Source organism: Periophthalmus magnuspinnatus, chromosome 10, assembly GCF_009829125.3.
Source record: "Periophthalmus magnuspinnatus isolate fPerMag1 chromosome 10, fPerMag1.2.pri, whole genome shotgun sequence".
NCBI lineage: Eukaryota > Metazoa > Chordata > Actinopteri > Gobiiformes > Gobiidae > Periophthalmus > Periophthalmus magnuspinnatus.
The window spans coordinates 27,308,588-27,327,649 of NC_047135.1; positions in this window are offsets into that span (position 1 = coordinate 27,308,588).

The window sequence follows — 19,062 nt, forward strand, 5'->3', positions numbered from 1 at the left end:
CCCATGTTGATACTTAAAGGTCCATCAGATTTGGAAAAAGTACCTCCAGAGCCTGCACCTGATGCTCTGCTTGGACCCAGCTCCACATCCAGACCTCCAAACCAGACGCGGTGTTGACAGTCGTGCATCTGAAATTCAAACAGTTTACACATGGTTTATATTGTCAGATAAAGCATGTTTTTTAGCTCATCTTCTCTTCAAGTTAACCTCATTGCAGGCTGTTTGGTAAATACAGCTTTGTGATCTCTACCATCACATGCTAAAGGCGCTAAACCAGATTTTTACTGTTTTTAAAATGTGAAAAAAGGCAAACTAGTTAATTTTAAACGGTTTGTAGTGGTCCAAAGTTATTCCTCACTTACCTTATACATTCTGAGTGTCCTAATTCTTCACCTTGATGCGTTTATAAGCTTTCAGAGGCCAGAGTGAAGTTTTATCATCATGGTAATGCCTATGACAACTAACATAATGCTAACAGCACACTTCCTGATTCTCAGACGATACAACATTTCACACCGCACACTCCTTTTGACCTCAAGACCTGCTTTTACAGTTCTTGAGGTCAAAATATGTCCGCTGCGTACTGTTTGCATCTAATTATAAAGCGTTTTACTGTCCGATAATTACAAAGCACTCGGTTAGCATGCTAGTTGTTGACCAGAACCTCCACTTTCCTCTCTCAAAGTTGTGAAAAGTGCTTTTAAACTCATTTGAATTGGATAATTTGAGTGCTGGGAATGTCTAAGTTGAGGAATAACTTTGGACCACTGCAAAACTAGTTCTGTTTTTCACATTTTAAGACTGTAAAAATCAGGTACGGCGGCTTTAATGGGGCTGGATACATTTTGCACAACTATATGGGGAAAAAAATGGGTTTAGCCACTTTATCATTGGGAAGTTTGGATAATCAGTTTTGAAGTGGGACTAATTTCGAGACCGACAAACCTTGAATGACTTTTGAAAGCATGTACGTGAAAATCGACATCATCAACTTCGGTCACAGTTCGTAGCTTTGGCACAGAGCAGACAAAGGGTCAATGGATGTCTGGAGAATACATAATCTGTTTGTTTTTAATCCTGAAGAATTTGTAACTAAAATGTGTTTGTTAAATGGGGTTGCTGAAAATCTAAAGGGTGCTGTCTGGCTTCTTGGCTTCAAACTTTCCATCTGTCATGTTAGGACCATTGATCACCTTAAACACTTGGAGCAACAATGAGTGAGAAAATCTATCTGGTCTAAAGTAGCAGTTGATAGTTTGAACAGGTTTTGCAGCGTCTTGAAGTTCATTGGGTGCGCAGTTTCAATTTCCTGCATCAGCGGCGTTACTTTACTTTCTTGGGTCTTAGCTTAAATTTGAGGCTCTGTTAAGCAAATAATTGTATCATGCAATAGCTTTCTCATTTAAACAGTAGAGCGATTCGAGTTTGCTTCACTTATGGTTTTCATCCTTTACTTTAAATGACAAGAAACTATAAAACTCGTCTCTTCTTGCACTGTTTTATACGTGGCTCCTGATTGCTTTTAGATTATAGGTGTAATACCAATTTTTGTGATATCAGCTCTTCATTGAACGTGTCTTTTACAATTGACGAGTGAGTTCTTATAGAAATAAAAGAGCAGTGAAGCAAAGGGATGATGATAGAGTTCACATTTTTGTTATTATTGGGATAATATAATTTGCTGTACTTTCCCAAAACTTGGCTTAACTTGCTGTACTTTTAAGATAAAACTGTATCAGTATCCGCAAATATTGATTGCCCCAACAACAAAATAGGGCAACAGTAGCTCAGTTGGCCACTAATCCGAAGGTTGGCGGTTCGAATCCAGCTCTCACGGATGAATACTGCCATTGTGTCCTTGGGCAAGACACTCAACTCACCTCGCCACCAGTGTATGTGCACACCAGTGTATGAATATGAGTGGAGTGGAGTGTTGCGTTGATGTAAAGTGCTTTGAGTGCTTGAAGTGCCTTGAAGGGGTAAAAGTGCTGTATTGAGGAAAAAATAAAAAATAAATAAATAAAAGTGTGTGTAATGGATATTTATTAGCAGAAAAATTCAAAAAATTGTACCATTCCCCCAATTTTTTTCATTTAAATTTTTTTATACCAGGGGAGCCCAGTGAGAGCACCCAGACTCTCCTTTTCACGGGTGCCCTGTTCAAACGCAGAAAAATACAAAATAATAATCATAATTATAACAAAAATAAGTACACAAATCCATTTAAAATATGAAAACAGGCACAGGTGTGAATATAAATGTTTGTCACCAGATTATTAAAGTGCATTTATGGCACCAAAGTATCCAGTTTTACTTGTCCTTGAAATATATTCCATTGTTGGAAAGCAAAATAAAAGGTTATTATGGGTCTAGTGTTGCAAATTCCCTCAGTTTATGGGTTTCAGTATTCTGTTACTGCCACCATTTTGAAGACTTGACCATTCAAAAGTGATATATATATTTTCTTTGAATTGTTAATTAAAATGATATGATCTCTGTATTTTTTAGGACAGTAATACATTTTGAAGTGTGATCTGCATCGAGTAAATTTATGCCACTGAGACAATAAACACAACAAGTAATTCAAAGTGCTTTACAGAATAAAGACATTAAAATCACAATTCAATAAATCAAAACATAAATAATCATCATAAAATTAACATCAAAAGAGGAGAATGCATCTTAAAAACATTTCAGAACCATTTTGAGGCTGGATTTAAACACTGAGGCCTGTCTCACATCTTCAGGAAGACTGTTCCAGGTTTTAGCTGCAAAAAAACTCCAAAAAACTCTTTTTAATGTGTACAATATTGTTAAAAAATCATGAGCTGCAACAAATAAACAGCAGAATGAAACCCTTTAGTATTTGGTTTGTTTCTGTAATAGTCAAATTCAACTTTCTACAGCTGAAATCTTATCACATAGTCAAAAAATAACCAAAAATGTCCCACTATTGCAAAGAAAAAGTGCACACGATAAATACTGACCCCAAAAAATATTGTTCCAGCTTTCATGTATTGAACGATAAGTGGATATAGTTTAGTTTAATGATCTTAGCAGGCCTATACAGAGGGATATCAGTCGGATCACCACGCCCTCCGCTGCTCCTCAAGCCAGAAACTCATCTTCCTAATGTATGGAAGAAATGTGCGTTTTAATCTGGATCCCAGGTAAAACCGACATGGCCCTAAAAAACCCTAAAATACATATTCTATTTTGAACATATGCCAGCGTCCACCTGTAGATGTTTATTTGTTCCTTTGTGATGATGACATTGTTTCCATGCATTGGGATCTGCAGTTTGTCTTGTTGAGTTTAAAGACGCTCGGGGCAGATGCTGCACTCCTGAACCTGTTCCACTGTCCGAGAGCCGGTCCACTCCGGTGAGCTCTTTAGCACAGCAGATGTTTTGAATCCTTCCTTTGATTTGTTGTGCTCCTTCGTACTTCTGGAACACGTCTGTTTGGTTGACGTAAATATGTGTGCTGTTTCTTCTTTGTTTTTCTGTACATTGAAATGAGTGCCGTCGCATGCCTTTTCGCTGTGATAAAAACGAAATCAGACGGCGCGTACGTGTGTCTGAGATTGCAGTTGTCTCAAGTAACTGCGGCTCATGCCAATTATGCAAAAAGCTCTGGACACAACCGGTGTGCTTTGGGATAATAAGAAAAATGTGCACTTTGCTTCAGCGCTTAACCAGGGAGTACTGTTGTTGTGTCTTGGGGCAAAACACCTCACCAATGTGCCTGCGTGAGGTGGTGGCAACACTTTATAATAACTAGGCAACACCGTAAAGGGTCCGTATTAGACTATTTTCTGATCTATGTTATTATAATGTTCTTTCCTTATCCCAAACATACTTGGAAATGTGTTTTATTTCATTTACACATGTTCAACACATGAACTAAAGGTAAAAAAGTAGCTGAAAACTACCACTTCATGACATCACAAGGTGGAACAAAGCATTTTGAGCTTTGGAGATGTAGACAGACTGATAGTAAAGTGTTATTCAAACGTGTGAATGAAACAAAACACAACTCCAGGTGTGTTTTTGAGGAGGTGACATTATAACATGGCTAAAGAGTCCATTTTGTGTAATATAGGCCCTTTACTTAAATAAGCACATGTTAGACAAAAGTATGAAAATAAATAAATAAATGATTCTAACATAGTACTACAACTTAAAATCACAGTATGTATTTTTTTAGCATAAAATAGAGCCCATTTTGGTTTATTGCACTGATAAACTTGCGTCCTTACCGTGAGCAGGCTTGCATCTCCATAAACCTAACTCTTATTTGGCATGGAAAAGCACCTCCTCTGCTTGTTTCCATGGAATTGTTGTTCTTTGGCTATAATATTCCACAGTACGGCACAAAACGACTCTATGTCCGTGGAGTATGTTCTGAAGAATGGTTTTAACTTTCCATTTCTATGAATTATGAGGGTGACATGCCGCCTCAGGAAAGTTACATATTGTAGCTTTAAGTCTTTGTACGTGGTTGATTAACGCTCTAAATAGTGTAATTATTGTCGTTAATGTTGTTTCCTACTGTAAGATTCCAAATTCAAATGTATTCAAACTTAATTTATTTTTGCGGCCTTGACATCACTATCATTCAAACTAAATCAGATTTCTTGAGTTGCCACATTATGTAAATGTCATACAAACCGCAAAATCTAATATGAGTAATTTAAGGGACCGTGATCAGAAAGAAGTTCGAAGAAATTTTAGCCGTTTAGACATAATTTTTAGAAGCAGACGCTCCAAAAATCTGACAATAATCACATTTTGAGCATTTGTCCACGTAACCACAGCCAGTCAAAGATTTCCTCATTTATCGAATTTCTTAAGTGAATCATTTGAGTTACAGTAAATTCCAACTGCCTTTCTCACTGAAGCTAAAACAAGTAAAAAAAAAAAGTAACTCCACCGTTAGTCATGACACCATAAGCTTAACACAAGGACAGACTGATCCCATCTCGTGTGAGCCGCAGTCAAACAAACCCTACATCATTTAACGCTTTCTCAGATGTCCCTCCAAGACTCTAAGGAAACGTAAGCGATAAAAAAATGGTAGTTCCAGTGCTATTAGGATTTGGGTTTAGGGTGGAAAAAAAAACAAGATGACAAACACGTGTTATTAATGAGGAGCACGTGTGATGTCAGGAAGATGTAGCTATTGGGGCTTCGAATCAATCCCACGTGCGCTCAGAGTTCGGCCAAAACTTCGCCTGGCATTGCGCGGATCAGCTAAACAAGGAAGGTCAGGTCTGCACCGAACCAGCTGCGGGCTTACATGATTCCAAACACACAGAAGTTCTGGTAAAGTGATTCCGTGCTATAATCAACTTAATTCATTTTAGCTTTTCCACCATTGACACAGTTGCTAGCATAGCATGTGAAGTGTCCCCAATCACCGCATGAAGTCACCGACGGAGAAGATCGGAACCACATTAGGAAGCTCATTGCACCTTTTGTTTAAACTCAAAGAGACACTGAGAGCTATGAAGTAACGCAAATCTGCTTTCTATTTAAACAAGAAAGTTGAGAAGCAAAGAATTAACAAGTTGGTGCAGTTTATTTGTAAGTCAATGAGTTTTTTTGTTTTGTTTTCCCCCTAGTGTACATTCAAAGAAAACTGATTGGAGTTCTTTAATTACATGGATGGATCTATTTATATACTGTGCTCATCAGACCGGGAAGAGTACGGAATAGCTGTTGGCTTTCTTTTTGAACTTTGTCATAGCAGAACACGCAAAATAATGCCTTAGATTAACATTGCGGCAAACTTTCATGCACTCATCACGTACACATTAGGCAGGTGGGTTAAGTGTCTTGCCTAAAAACACAACAACAGTACGCACTAGTCCAGGGGTGTCCAAACTTTTCTCATTAAGACCCACATATAAAAACACAGACAAAGCTGAGGGCCATAGACTGGTCACCAATACAGTGAGTACTTCAAATCTGTGTTATTATTACAAGTTAGACTGAACCACTAAATCTTTATTTCATGCTTACATCCTCAGTGGGACACATGAAATATTTGACATCAGCTTATTAAAGTAGATTTTCAGAAATGTACAGTAAAAAGTACTGTTTAAGGTAACATGGGCCACTTCACCTGGAAGCTTAAGGGCCAAGAAACATTGGTCTGAGGGCTGCATTTGGCCCCAGAACCACAGTTTGGGCATGCTTGTTCTAGTCCAAGCAGTAGTTGAACCGTCAACATTTGTTGATGGATAAGTGCACTAACCAGTGTCTCCAACAGGATGACACTCCATTGGTGGGTGTAGATAATTAGGTCAACTCTTTTGGCCCATGTCTAGAAAATGGAAAGGCTGAGCTGTACAGTGTCCATATTCTTTACAATTAAAACATTTAATTACAAAGGCAATAGATAAGATATATTGATTCAGTTTTTCTATTGTACTTTGTGGGTATAAAGGTTTTTAATCACATTGCGTTTTTGTATTTCAGGCATTCTGTTGATTAAAGACATATCCTTTGTACCTTCTCTTGAGGAGTCGCCATTTCTTAGGGGTTCATACAAAGTGTATCATGATTTGAGACAAAATCAGATATGCAGATGTGATGGAAATTTAAGTATATTCATGTTGTGTCTTTAAAAGCATCTGATCTGTGTCAGTCTCCATCCTAAAGGACCAGGAGGAGAGAGTAGGAGAAACTTGGGTCCTGTCTGTATTTGCTGTAACAAAGAATAAACCTTTTTTCTGTATTTCAAAACTCACCAGGCTTTGCAAATGGATTACTTTTCATCTAGAATTGTATTTTTTTTTCCACAAAAGCAGACTCAAGCGAAACTACAGAACAAAGTGTGGAAAGAGATCAAAAGAGAACAGATGCGACTGCATTGATGAGGCTACGGTGAACATTTCAAGAAATCCAGTATCGTCTTGAAGTTCTTCGTGCAACAAATGGTGCCCATATAGAGGTGTATTAAATGAGCTGAAAAACTTTGGAAACCCCTGAGTACAATAAAACAAGTCTGATTAAGATATCTTACCAACTGCCTTTGTAATATTTTTTGGATTTGTCAATAGCTTTACCATCATAATGTGCAATTTACGCACACCAATAACTTAACTTCTGAATTGGCCTGTTCAAATATACCTTCCTGTAGTATATGCATTTACTATTACCATGTGGAGCTTTTATCCATATTACGACGGTTTCATGTGAGAGAAATGGGCAGTTTGTGGTTACCATTAACTTTTAACAGCGGACATAAGAGGCATTTATGATGGCTCTTCAAATATAGAGCAAATATGCCAATAAATGTCAATATTCCTTTTTTCTGAAGATGAGCCGCAATCACACACTTCTCTTCACGGTTAACTCCAGTCTGTTTTCAGTTTTATCTTTTGCCTTACATGGTCGCCACATGGACAGTTTTTTATTTTAAAGATGAAAAAGTAGAGATATAGACAAAGAGGAAAAAAATTAATATGCAAATTGTTTGAGTCGTAGGTGTTGGGAAAAATAGAAAAAGAAACTGGCTTTAATGTGTTTTTTTGTGTTTATTTGGCTCAGTTTTTGGCTAATCAGAAAAATTTTCACAGCCAATGACACCTACAGATGCAGCACAGTCTGGAATGTAGAATGACACAAAAACTCAATTTCTCAAATGATTTAGACGGTTATGCTTTGAGGCCAGGCATATGAAAATTTGAGATGGAAGAACTCTCAATTAGCAGAGGTCCAAAGTTATTCTGCACTTCCCTAATGCATGCCGAGCATCGTAATTATTCATGGCAATTAGTCTATTAGCCCTTTTCACAACTTTCAGAGGACAGAGTGAAGTTTTGCCACGTTGCATCAATGTTAACAGCAACTAGGATGCTAACAGAACATGATAATCAGACAATAACACATTTGGTAATTAGGATGCAGATTGTACAAAGCAGACGTATTTCAACCTCAACAGCTTCTTATACAATACAGTACAAGACAAATGTTGATCAAATACATGGAACAAATCAGGTAGTGAGCCTTTAAATCAATAAAAAAAAAAAAAAAACATTAGTTCACAATTTATTTTAATGTTTTGGAAATCCAAGAAAAACAAGTATAACATAGAAGGAATATTAAGTCACATCATAGCTAAATACCATAATCTTTGCAAACACACCAACTTTTTTAAAAGAAGCATATTTTCAATTTTTTTCAATGTTTGTATCTCATAACTCTGTTTTGGTGACAGCATCTTTTTGTTTTAGCGCGATCATTGAACCACAGCCGTATTTTCAGCACTTTCGCTGCACAGCTCGAGCAATTACAATGTTTATGATGCTTTCACGACACAAAACAGATGATTGGGAGAAATAATTACCAACGTGGCATACTTTTTTGCAATGGAAAAACCTAGATAAACATGACCACAGACGGAATACATGGAGTTTAGCCTAGTCCACTGCCAGCACATGCAGCTGTGTTTTACATTCTCTTGAAGCCAGTTGCTAGCTCCAGCAAAAGCTTAGTGGCCAAAAAGTAAAACTGTGGTTGAACTGGCTTAGCCTCAACTTTGAATGGCTTTCAATAGTAAAAATCAAATTAAAAGTGCATATGTTTGCTCTACATGGAATTTGAATGACTGATAAACTGCAAAGAGACGATGTATGAAAATGGACTGGAGATGATGATGTCTACATAATAATGGACACTGATGTATCTCTGGTCAGTTGCAACATGGCCAGAGGGATTCAGCTTTGCAAAATATTTTCTCTGCGGCAAATAAAAGTTTACAATTTTGGGGTTAGGTTGAGCAAGATAATCTTTAGAAGCCCAAAATGAGTTTTATGATGTTTGAAGGGAAGGGCAGTGTTCAGACTTGAAAGGGATTTGGCAATAAACAAAGTACATTTCTGCATCTGGGCAATTGTTCATTTTGTTTGATTTAGCTTTTCTTTTAAGGGTCAAGGAGGTCAGTGATTTGGTTTAATAGTTGCGTAGATATTTTCCTGGGATTCAGAAAACAAATTTCTCCAAAACTTTACAGAAACGAGAGTCTGGTCACTGGTGAATCTACTGAGGTCAGATGATTGTGACTGACACATGGGGACCTGCATCATCTGTCTGTATAATATAAATATGGCTGTTTGCAAGGAAAAAAGAAAGGGAGAAAAAGATGACAGGAGACTCAAAAACATCAGCGAGTGAATCACAAATTTCTTCTAATCTGAGGTGTGAGAAATGTGATTTTGTTTTGAGACGTTTCACATGTGTCATTGAAATAATATCTGATTGCACGGTACTGTCTCTGAGGCCTGACGTCAGTTTTGTCAGTCACGGTCACTAGCATGCTAACACACTTCCTTGTTCTCTGAGGATAAAATATTTCATGCAGACCGGACACCGCAGTCTAATTTCGATTATTCTGACGTAAAAGTAACCAGTTTCTAGTACACACTTCCATCTAAAGCTACAATGAAATCAATATGAACAAAATGCTAAACAAGGTCTGTATAACATAGGACTGGGAACATAGCACATGGAGACCCACCAAACTCAACAAACCAGCAACTGCATTAAGAGCACTCCAAGCAAAACTATAGACTCGGTTTTAGCCATGGAGTGATCAGTAGAGCCTCTAATCCTACCTCAATCCTGCCAAAGAGTTATATTTATTGGACTTCCTCATTTCTGAATAAATCACCGTTTAATAACCGAGGAGCTAAAAGTTAATAGCCTCTATAACACCCCCGCATTTGGTTCAGCCCGACATTGATTCTCTAGTTACGACTACTGTGCAGAGAGTTCACAGTGCTATCAACTGTCCTGGAGCGTGCGAGAAATCCAAAACCAGCCAGAGGACAAGTTCTCCTTCAGTATCTCCTCCACTGGCCTGAAAGGTTGTCCCACGTGCTGTGTTTGCTAGCTTCCTCTGAGCAGCCCACATCCTCTCGGCCCGGCCATCTCTCTTTCAACCTCAACAAAAACACTCCGAGCAGATGCTTAAACACTCACAAAAGCTCGCAGTTGGACACTTTGGTTCTGCTGCGGACACTTAATGTTTTGTGGCCAGAGAGCCGGAGATGTGCAGGCAATTTGAGTATGTGCAATTGAATATGTGACATCACCCTCCGTGTTTTTATTCTTTGGAAGTTTTCGGATAGATTTTTGGAGTGGTATTAGCACAGGAGGTGCAGATAGCTATTAGGTTGGCAGTTCCAAACACTATCCAGTTAAAGCAGCCTGCCAATGTATGATTTATACTCTCCTGGCCTGGACTCTCATGTGGGACTAGAGTTTAGTGTGATAGTCTTTGTTAGTGGCAAGGTGTGGCAGTCAGGTCTTGGTCAGTTTACCCCAGGAATAAAGTTGCCTGGCGAATCTAGAATATCTCAGTATTTATGCAGAAAGAAGTCACTAAGACCCTCAGTAGCATCCCGAGCACAAACCAAACATGATGGTGCAATCAGATTTGCATTTTTTTCAATGAAATGAAGGAGTTCATTGGTCGCACATCACTTTGAATAAAATTACATTTCCGTTGCCTCAGATTAACAGAGTTTAATTCCTCACTCATTGATTCTACAGGAATATGCATTTTTCAGTCCTCTGTGATATTGTTTTCCTTTTTACCTTACAATCATTTATTTTCATATGTATAGACCATGCATTTCCCTAATTGGCTAGTCCTCATCAGTCAGTGGGTGTGATTGACAGGTGGAGACTCTCATCTTTGTGAAGTATAGAAGAGGTGCATTGTATTCTCATACTTCTTTCAGATTCCTTCTGCGTCCTTCCTCAGAAGGGGCTATCTGATATTACTGTGACGTGTTTTGGCGGCTGATTGGGACACGTTTTGGCGGCTGATTGGGACACTCAATTGCCTCCTCGTTCATAATACTAGAGCAAGCTACAGAATACTCGTGTGAACTGGCTACAACAACAGGTGAGTGTTCTGAGGAGGGAAGCAGAGAGCCCCCAAAACATGTCAAACACTGCACTGTTCTACTTAAAAGAATTTTGATGATTAGAATCTGGGAGATGGTGCTGTTTTATCAATAGAAATGGGCTGGAGGAGTATTGCAACACAAAGATGTGTAGATCATTGTATTCATGTAAATGCCTTGATAATTATAATGGTTTGAGAGCCAAATGTAGCACATCGGTAAATAATGCAGCTTTATGCTTCAACTTCATTGTGTCATTTTATTGTGTAATATCCTATTTATTTACAATACTCTAGAACAGATGAAGACAATGCAACTTCAAACAAGTATAAATCCATGCCTTGCTCTTCATGAGTCCATTATTGATCCCTTACAGCATGTGATCCCGGGTGAAAGAATCCCAGTGCTACCACATGTGGTGGCGGGTGTCCAAGGCAAACACTCCCACTGGTGTGCACCAAGACAGATGAGCACGGGCTCAAAGGCTGGCTAACTCCCCATCGCCCTGTTCACTGTTTATTTTCACCCTTCAAAGCTCTGCCAGTGCTGCTCTAAATGTCTGTAGTCCACTCTGGTGCCGCCATTGCCATAGCGAACTCTCACAGCCCACAAAGTCGTATAGTGTAACACGTGCCAGCTCCTAACTCCACATCTGCACAGGGCTAGCACAGCATCCAGGCAGGAATGAGGCTAGGCTTAAAGAGGGTAGGGGTAACGGATTCCTCAGCAACCGCACTTTGCTGTGGCCTCAACGAATGCTTTGTGCAGAGCTGGCCACATTAAAGGCACCTCGTCGCCGCAGCAGTGATAAGTAATCTGTTGCAGCGCACTGATGGCAGCCTTGAACTCTCGCTCTTGGCCGCGAGCTTTATCAGCAGCGCGCTTGCCGGATCTCTCCTCAGCATCAAACAGGAGGCGCAGTGTATAAAAGCCAGGTCCATATGAAAGCTGCCGTATGGAGCTGGAGGTCATGTGGGGATGTGCATGTGAGAAGAGCGAAGTCTCCGGTTTCTTGGGCCACGTCCACTGTCTGGGAATAGCGCGTCTCATAAGAGCAATCCGTCCAAAGATGAAGGTGGAAAACCTGTTAAATGATGAGGGAGATGTTGTGGAAAAACGGTTAAACTGTCAGCGCTGAAGGGGATGTAGAGCAATGCCTGTGCGCTCCGGCGTGTTCACAAATCTAGGTCATTTACTTTATTTTGTCATTTGAATTTAAAAGACCAGGATGGGTTACAGGAATTAAAAGCAGTTTTTGACAAATATATAACGACATGTTTGGTTGTTGAGTTAAATTATTTCAAAGTGTAATTTAATATCCGCACCATCTCATTTTGAAATGCTTCATTGCAAAAGAACAAATTGGAAATCTGAGTTCTTGATGAAATTGTGTGATGTGGAAATATTTAAAAACAGAATTATTCAGATTTTGTTGTCACTGGCTACCTTGTTTTTTGCTAATCTCCCTTATACAGAAATTTAGTTGAGTGAAAAAACGACTTTTTACTTGCATAGTATTTGGTAACACTTTTGCAATTGTTGGTTGTCAAAGTTAAAGTGCACATGATTGATAATCTAATTTTGATTTATTTTACTGGGATGATACTTGGAAAAAAAACAAAAAAGGTGAAAAATTGTTAATCTTTGCATCACACCTGATGTTATTCTTGGCATCACACCATGGAAAATTCTGTCAAAGTTATTCACAAAACACAGTAACCTATTTTTTTTTTCCTGATACCCTGACAATTATCTCAACAAAATACAGGTGTAAATTATAGTAGTTGTGAGGTTTCAGCTATCAAATTCTCTAATGCGATGTCATGATTTTCAACCAGGAAGTAAAAATGTAAACCTAAAAAAAAATTTTAAAAACTGAATTTTTTTCAGTCAAGTATATAACTTCCACTTTAAGAAGATGCTGAGAGAGCTCTGTGCGTGTTCTTAAGCAGCCAAATTACTTCTTAAATGACAATTACGCCCAGTTTACCATCATCCAGATACAAATACCATAACACTCATTTACATTTGATTTACATAAAACATTTCATGTATTTAATAAGACAGGCCCTCTAAACTTCCACATAGGGCCAATATGGGTTTGGCATTATGGTATGAAAACACGAGGGAGACAGTAAACAAAGTCAGGTGGAGCATATCTACAACTACCGATGTTTTACTGCTTCCAAATACACATAAACATACTCGGTGAGGATACGTTAAGTCTGTCGCGGTGACCTGGCACAGGGCTGTAACAGTGGCGCATATGCAGAGCACTGGGGCTGTCGCTGAGGCTGACCAGGAGCCTTTATAAAGTCTGTTAAACTAACTAAGTTAGACCACATGCTCTATAAAACTCCTCATAAATGTTATTGTATCACAAAGTAATATTTTTATAATAATTTAAGAAAATATACAACATACAATCATGGAGGAATTGTAATTTTGTGTTTCATTAGTAGAGTAATAATATTCTAAAACAGTAAAGTTTTTGTTCTTACGAGTGTTCCTAAATGTTCGTGGGATTTATTCTTCCAAGAGAACATTTTCAGCAAAGAAAACATTTTGTGAATGCCAAAAATAAGTACAAAATTGTTCATAAGAATAGCTTCATGAATGAGGCCCAATGATCTTTACTCTGTTTTAGTAAAATGAGTGGTCCAACCTGTCATAGACACTTTAACATATAATGCTATGGAAATCAATGGTAAAATTCTATTTCATGAGTGGCATTTGAGCAGTTAATATAACAGTGAGATTTTCCCCACAAATTAACCACAATTATTATTACAGCTTCCAGTGGATTTTTATGCCTTTGCTATTTTCTAACCAAACACTGTCTCCAGTTCTTTCTGAGTGGAAGCAGCACTATGTAATGGTATAAGCCTAGATCACGTTGGCCAATGCACACACTCTTGGTTTTTATTGCCTGGCCATTCCCTGTGAAGTCCATTGGTTCCAAGTTTTCTTTCTCAGTCTGGAGTCTGTCAGGTGCTGTTGTTAGCCAGTGTGCTACAGGTGAACTTCAGACTATTATTCTAAACAGGCTCATCATCACCTTGGATCACCTCTCTGTGCTTATTAGTTTGGGCGAGGCTACTGTTGGTCTGGCACAGCAAGAGACATTATATTAGCGGCATATAACCATCTATTTTCTACACTTTGGCCTGCTGTATCCAGGGTTTTAGGCACAGCAGGTGATATTAATGCTACTTTGACTTGATCTATTGGGCTTGGTTTAGACTTTTTTGCATGGTGTGTACATTGTTATTATTTTAAAATGGAGCATATTTTGCTTATAGCGTCACAGTTCTGTTAAAATTGTTCTGGACATGGATCCAACTAAAATGTAAGGTTTACATTATACTGACTGTCCTACATAAGGGAAATTTGTCTTTGGCACACATTGTAAACTCACTAAAAACACGCATAAAAGACAAAGTATCATTAAAAACACATATTATGCAAATTGTCTATACTGTAGTTCCATTTGTTTGATGAATCCTTGTTCAGTAAGTTCACTCCATATAAGCCCCATAAAACCATGTGATTTTGTAATATCAAGTTTTGTGATGCAAAAAGTAAAAGTCTGCAGGTCTCCTATTTTTAATTCCACAAACACTAGAGCATTTCTGTCTTCAAATCACATTCAAAAAGAACAAAGTCGATGTCACTCCTCTGACTTGACACAAGGTCCCATTAACAAATCACACAGAATGGGATAAATGCATTTTAAAATCTGTTATACCTACTATACCCTGGCAGCCTAAACCTGTGGAATGATGGGAAATTCTCAAATTCATAATCTCAAACATAATGAAAATCTATCATTTTTCTAATTGGTAATAGTGTAATACCGAGCCTTATACACAGGTCATTATTCTTATGAGACCAATAGCTTCATACAGAGTAATGTCATGCTTAAGATTTAACATGAGGAGCTTGGAGTAGAGCTGTTGCTCCTTCATATTAATAATGGGGTATGACAATATGTAGAAAATTGTAATATGGTCTCATTTAAATACATCGTTTCCATCTTCAAGGCTCTCAAAGTGCTTTACATTAAGGAACCACCCATTCACACACACTCACCAGCGTATGCACACATGGGGTGAGGTGGGGTGACTTGCCCAAGGACACAACAACAACAGCATCCATCTGTGGGAGCTGGAATCGCACCACCAACCTGTCGGTCAGTGGATCTGAACGCTCAAACAATTATGTTTATGTCCAGTATTGTGGATAGTATTTTCTGACAGGACCATTTTAAACTTTACCAGACACTTCCTTCACTTGCATGAGGTAAACTGTAATGTTGGAAGAAATCTGATAAAGCCATATCAGATGGATTATTACAATTCAATGAGATTTGGATGATCCTATGACCTTTGGATATTTCATTTACAAAAACTAGCGATGAGTGGTGTCAACTGATTATCCAAGAAACAATTCATGTAAACATTTACGCTCAATGACGAGGTGTAATTAAAAAGCAAGTGCTGACAACCTTGGTTAGCTTGTATGCAGATGTTGCTTGTTGATTTATCCAAACCTAACTCCATCTGCAGATGCATTCTTAGGGTTGAGAGTGTTACAGTATAAAGAGTACAATATGTGGCCTTTGCACAACCCCCACAACGCGAAAAGCTTTTGGAGTTTCTGGTGACACCATCTCAAAATTCCCGTCAAAACCTCAAAGACAACAACCTAATGAGAGACTTGTTACTAGACAATTTCCTTTTGCCCAAATCAAAGAAACTGAATGCCACTAAGAAAACAACATGGGAGGATGATTCAGCGTGAGAAAACATGATTGAGAGTCTTTACCGCGCTTGTGTGGCTGAAACGGTTCGCCAGCAAGAGCTCTGTACGGATTAGGTGATAATAAATTGGTGATGAAATGATCCTATTGGCCAATCCCGTTTCAAGGAACAGGAAGTGGAGTTTCCCAGCAGTATGCCGAAGGAAAACACAATAGTTTATGGCCACGATGAGTGAAACTTGCAGAGTTTGTCCATAACTAAAGGGCAGATGTGCTTTGTTGGCCTTGACACTGATCCTTGTTTGGTTTACAGGCTTAAACCGTGCTGAAAGCTGTTTGGTTTCTCTTGCATATGCGTCCGAGGAGGAGACTGTTCTGCATGGATCACTGATTGATTTTTGATACCGTTCCATGCGAGATAATGCTATTGCAGTGAGTCATGCATTTCAGCGAGGGCACATCTGTAGGAGATCAGTAATCAGTTTTTTTTTTTTTTTTTAATGAAGATCTACTTGGCCTATCCCAGGACAACAAATAACAGCTTGTTACCTGCACGCACAAGAGCTGCACAAGTAGTGAATGTATGGAAAGGAAAAGGAAATCAAAGAAGCTATAGTTGCATTATCATAAGTGTGTGTTTATAGCAGTAAGGCTTCCAAGTTATTGCCATATCATTCCATCTAACGTATACTTTTATGTAAGTATACAACTTAAGAATCGATTTTTGTTAAGTCAGTCTTAAGGCAAACAACACTCCTTCTATTTCACACAAATTTAAACTATGCTATTTCTTCTTTTTTGCCTTTTACTTGCATTTGAACTGCCATCCTTCTGGTTGCTGAATAAATGTTTACAATGTTTTTTGTTCGGTGAAGGGAGAATGCCAACCACCGCAAAGTTTGTAGGGCTGAAATGATTGATTCATCGTGACTAGTCCACGATAAAAGCAAATATTGTGATCGTATTTCGATGACCATAATCGTTATTTGGACTATACAAACCCCAAAACGCACACAAAACGACTGTGGTATTAGTAAATCAAATTGTAATGTAAATATCATTTTGGATTTTCATCATTTATAGAGTTTATTTCTAGGTAACTATCCTCTATTCTCATACACTCCGTTTGTTACGTCCAAAAATAAGTTCACACATACACTTTCATTCAGTTTGCCCTTTATAACATTTACATTTCACTTTATTAGCACAGGGCACGTATAAGATATGCTAATTTGCACATAATAAAGATGGCATGCATTTGTATAGTTTTAAAATTCGTCCCATAGATCCGGTCGGATAGGCACTTCCTGTAATGGTGGCCACCGATCTGTGGAGACAAACAATCCAAAAAAAATGCAAATATTGCGGAAATGTGCAATACATGTGCCGTACTTTAAGTTAGTGGTGTCTTGTATGCGTTCTTGTGTGTAGAGTACATGTGTTTAAAGTGTGAAAGTGGGATGCGTGTATGTGAAGAATATTTTAAGGCTTTTACTTGCCCTTGTCTTGTGTCCAAGTGTCTGGCCAAAAGTTTCCCCCGGGGGACCAGACACTGCTTATGAGTTCCGGACTTGCTCAAGACGTCGGACATCGGGGAGCGAGCGGGAATAGTGCTAGTTTTTAATGGGGTTTATTGAGGTTATATTTTATTAGGTGTTTTTAGGATTTATTTTGGTAACTTGGTTTTTAATGGTTTATTTGGTTATGGTTACTTTTATTGGAGGATTTTCCTTGGAGTTTTAACGGTTTTACCCAGTGGCGCCAGGTACCATCACTGTATTGTTCTGCTGCTGGAGAAGACCAGCTCGAAATCTTTCTAGCACTCAATTTGCACATGCACTTTTTGTTTGCACTGGATCACTTTGTTACAATTTTTTTGGAAATTGGAAAATTTTAACAAGACGGGAACCACGCCATTCCAGCCTCTAGCATCAGTTTCATGTGTAATTCACTGTAATCCAGCCGCTTTTAGCCTATCCTGTCTAAATACCTTCTTTTTTTTTTGTAGATAAAGAGGTGTAAAGTCTAAATGTACAATACAAATATTCGTTTGACTAGCCGACTACTAAAATCATTGTTAGCTGCTGCCATACCTGTTTAAATGTGCATATTCCATACTGAGCCTCAAGTCTTGCCCATTATAGCCCATATTTATTGTCATTCCACACATATCCTGTTTTATGTACCCAGCCTGTTCCAAACTTGACATATCGCTTTATCTTCATTTTGTTAGCCTAAGTACCAAATATACTCACACAGAGAAGCATATAATCCTAGATCTCCATCTCCAAGCCTGCTCCGCCCGAGGGGAGCAACAGGAAGTAGGCTGATCCACATTTAACACAGACTTAACAAAATGCAGCAACAGAATAGACCTATAAACCCGTGTTATAAGTCTGGGGTGAGTGACAGCTGTGCACAATGGATGTAAGTCTGCAAAAAGCCACCAGCCCACCCACGACATTCACTATTACATCCAGATCTAACTGTCGTGCTTCTTAAACTTGAACTCAAAGATCAGACTTCAAACACGTGGTTGGATGTGCGCCTTTACAAAGAGGAGTAATTACTAACAGAAAAGTTTGCTCTGTGTTAATTTGGTGCCCAATCTCACAACTGGGCTATTAATCACTTACATAACAGAGCAGGTGCACGTTTGGATATGTGACTATACCGCTGAATGTAATTGGAAATAATAGGCTACTACATAGAATTTATTGCTGTTTTTGTAGCTATTGAGGTTACATCAGCCTTAATTGATGGAAATGCAATTTGAATGAAACGGGATTGGAAGAAAAGAAACGGGTAAATGGGAGCAGCGAGTTTGGTAGAGTATCCTATGACAAAATGAATAAACCACATGGGGACTAATGACTGATAATGAATTATTTGATTCAGTTTCAGTATTTCACATTTCACTGTTTAGGCAGACCCCGGGCTTTACTCACTCCAGCCTCAAGGGGTCAGTAATTAAACAAATGTTGTTTGCTGAGTCCAACAAACAAGAAAATGGTTCGGCTAAAACTATATGCCACACCTAGTTTTATCAAAGTCCACCTGACATGGCACCTGCCAGATATTTGTGGTCCTTCACGTTGCACCAGTCAGATATTTGTGGCACCTGACGTGGAACCTGCCTGATATTTGTGGCAAAATAGCAACAGTTGCCACAGGCACCTGTCAGATATTGAGCTTGCCTTGTTGGGTATTTGAGCAGAATTGATCGTGCCCTAGTGCAGTTGTATTGTATAAGCAGCTCTTGAGTTCAAAATAAGTCTGCTGTGTATATATGTCTGCATCCAATTATAAAGCATTTTCTTGTAAACAGGAGATTTAGTTTGTATGCTAATTCTTGGCATTAATGTGATGCAACATGT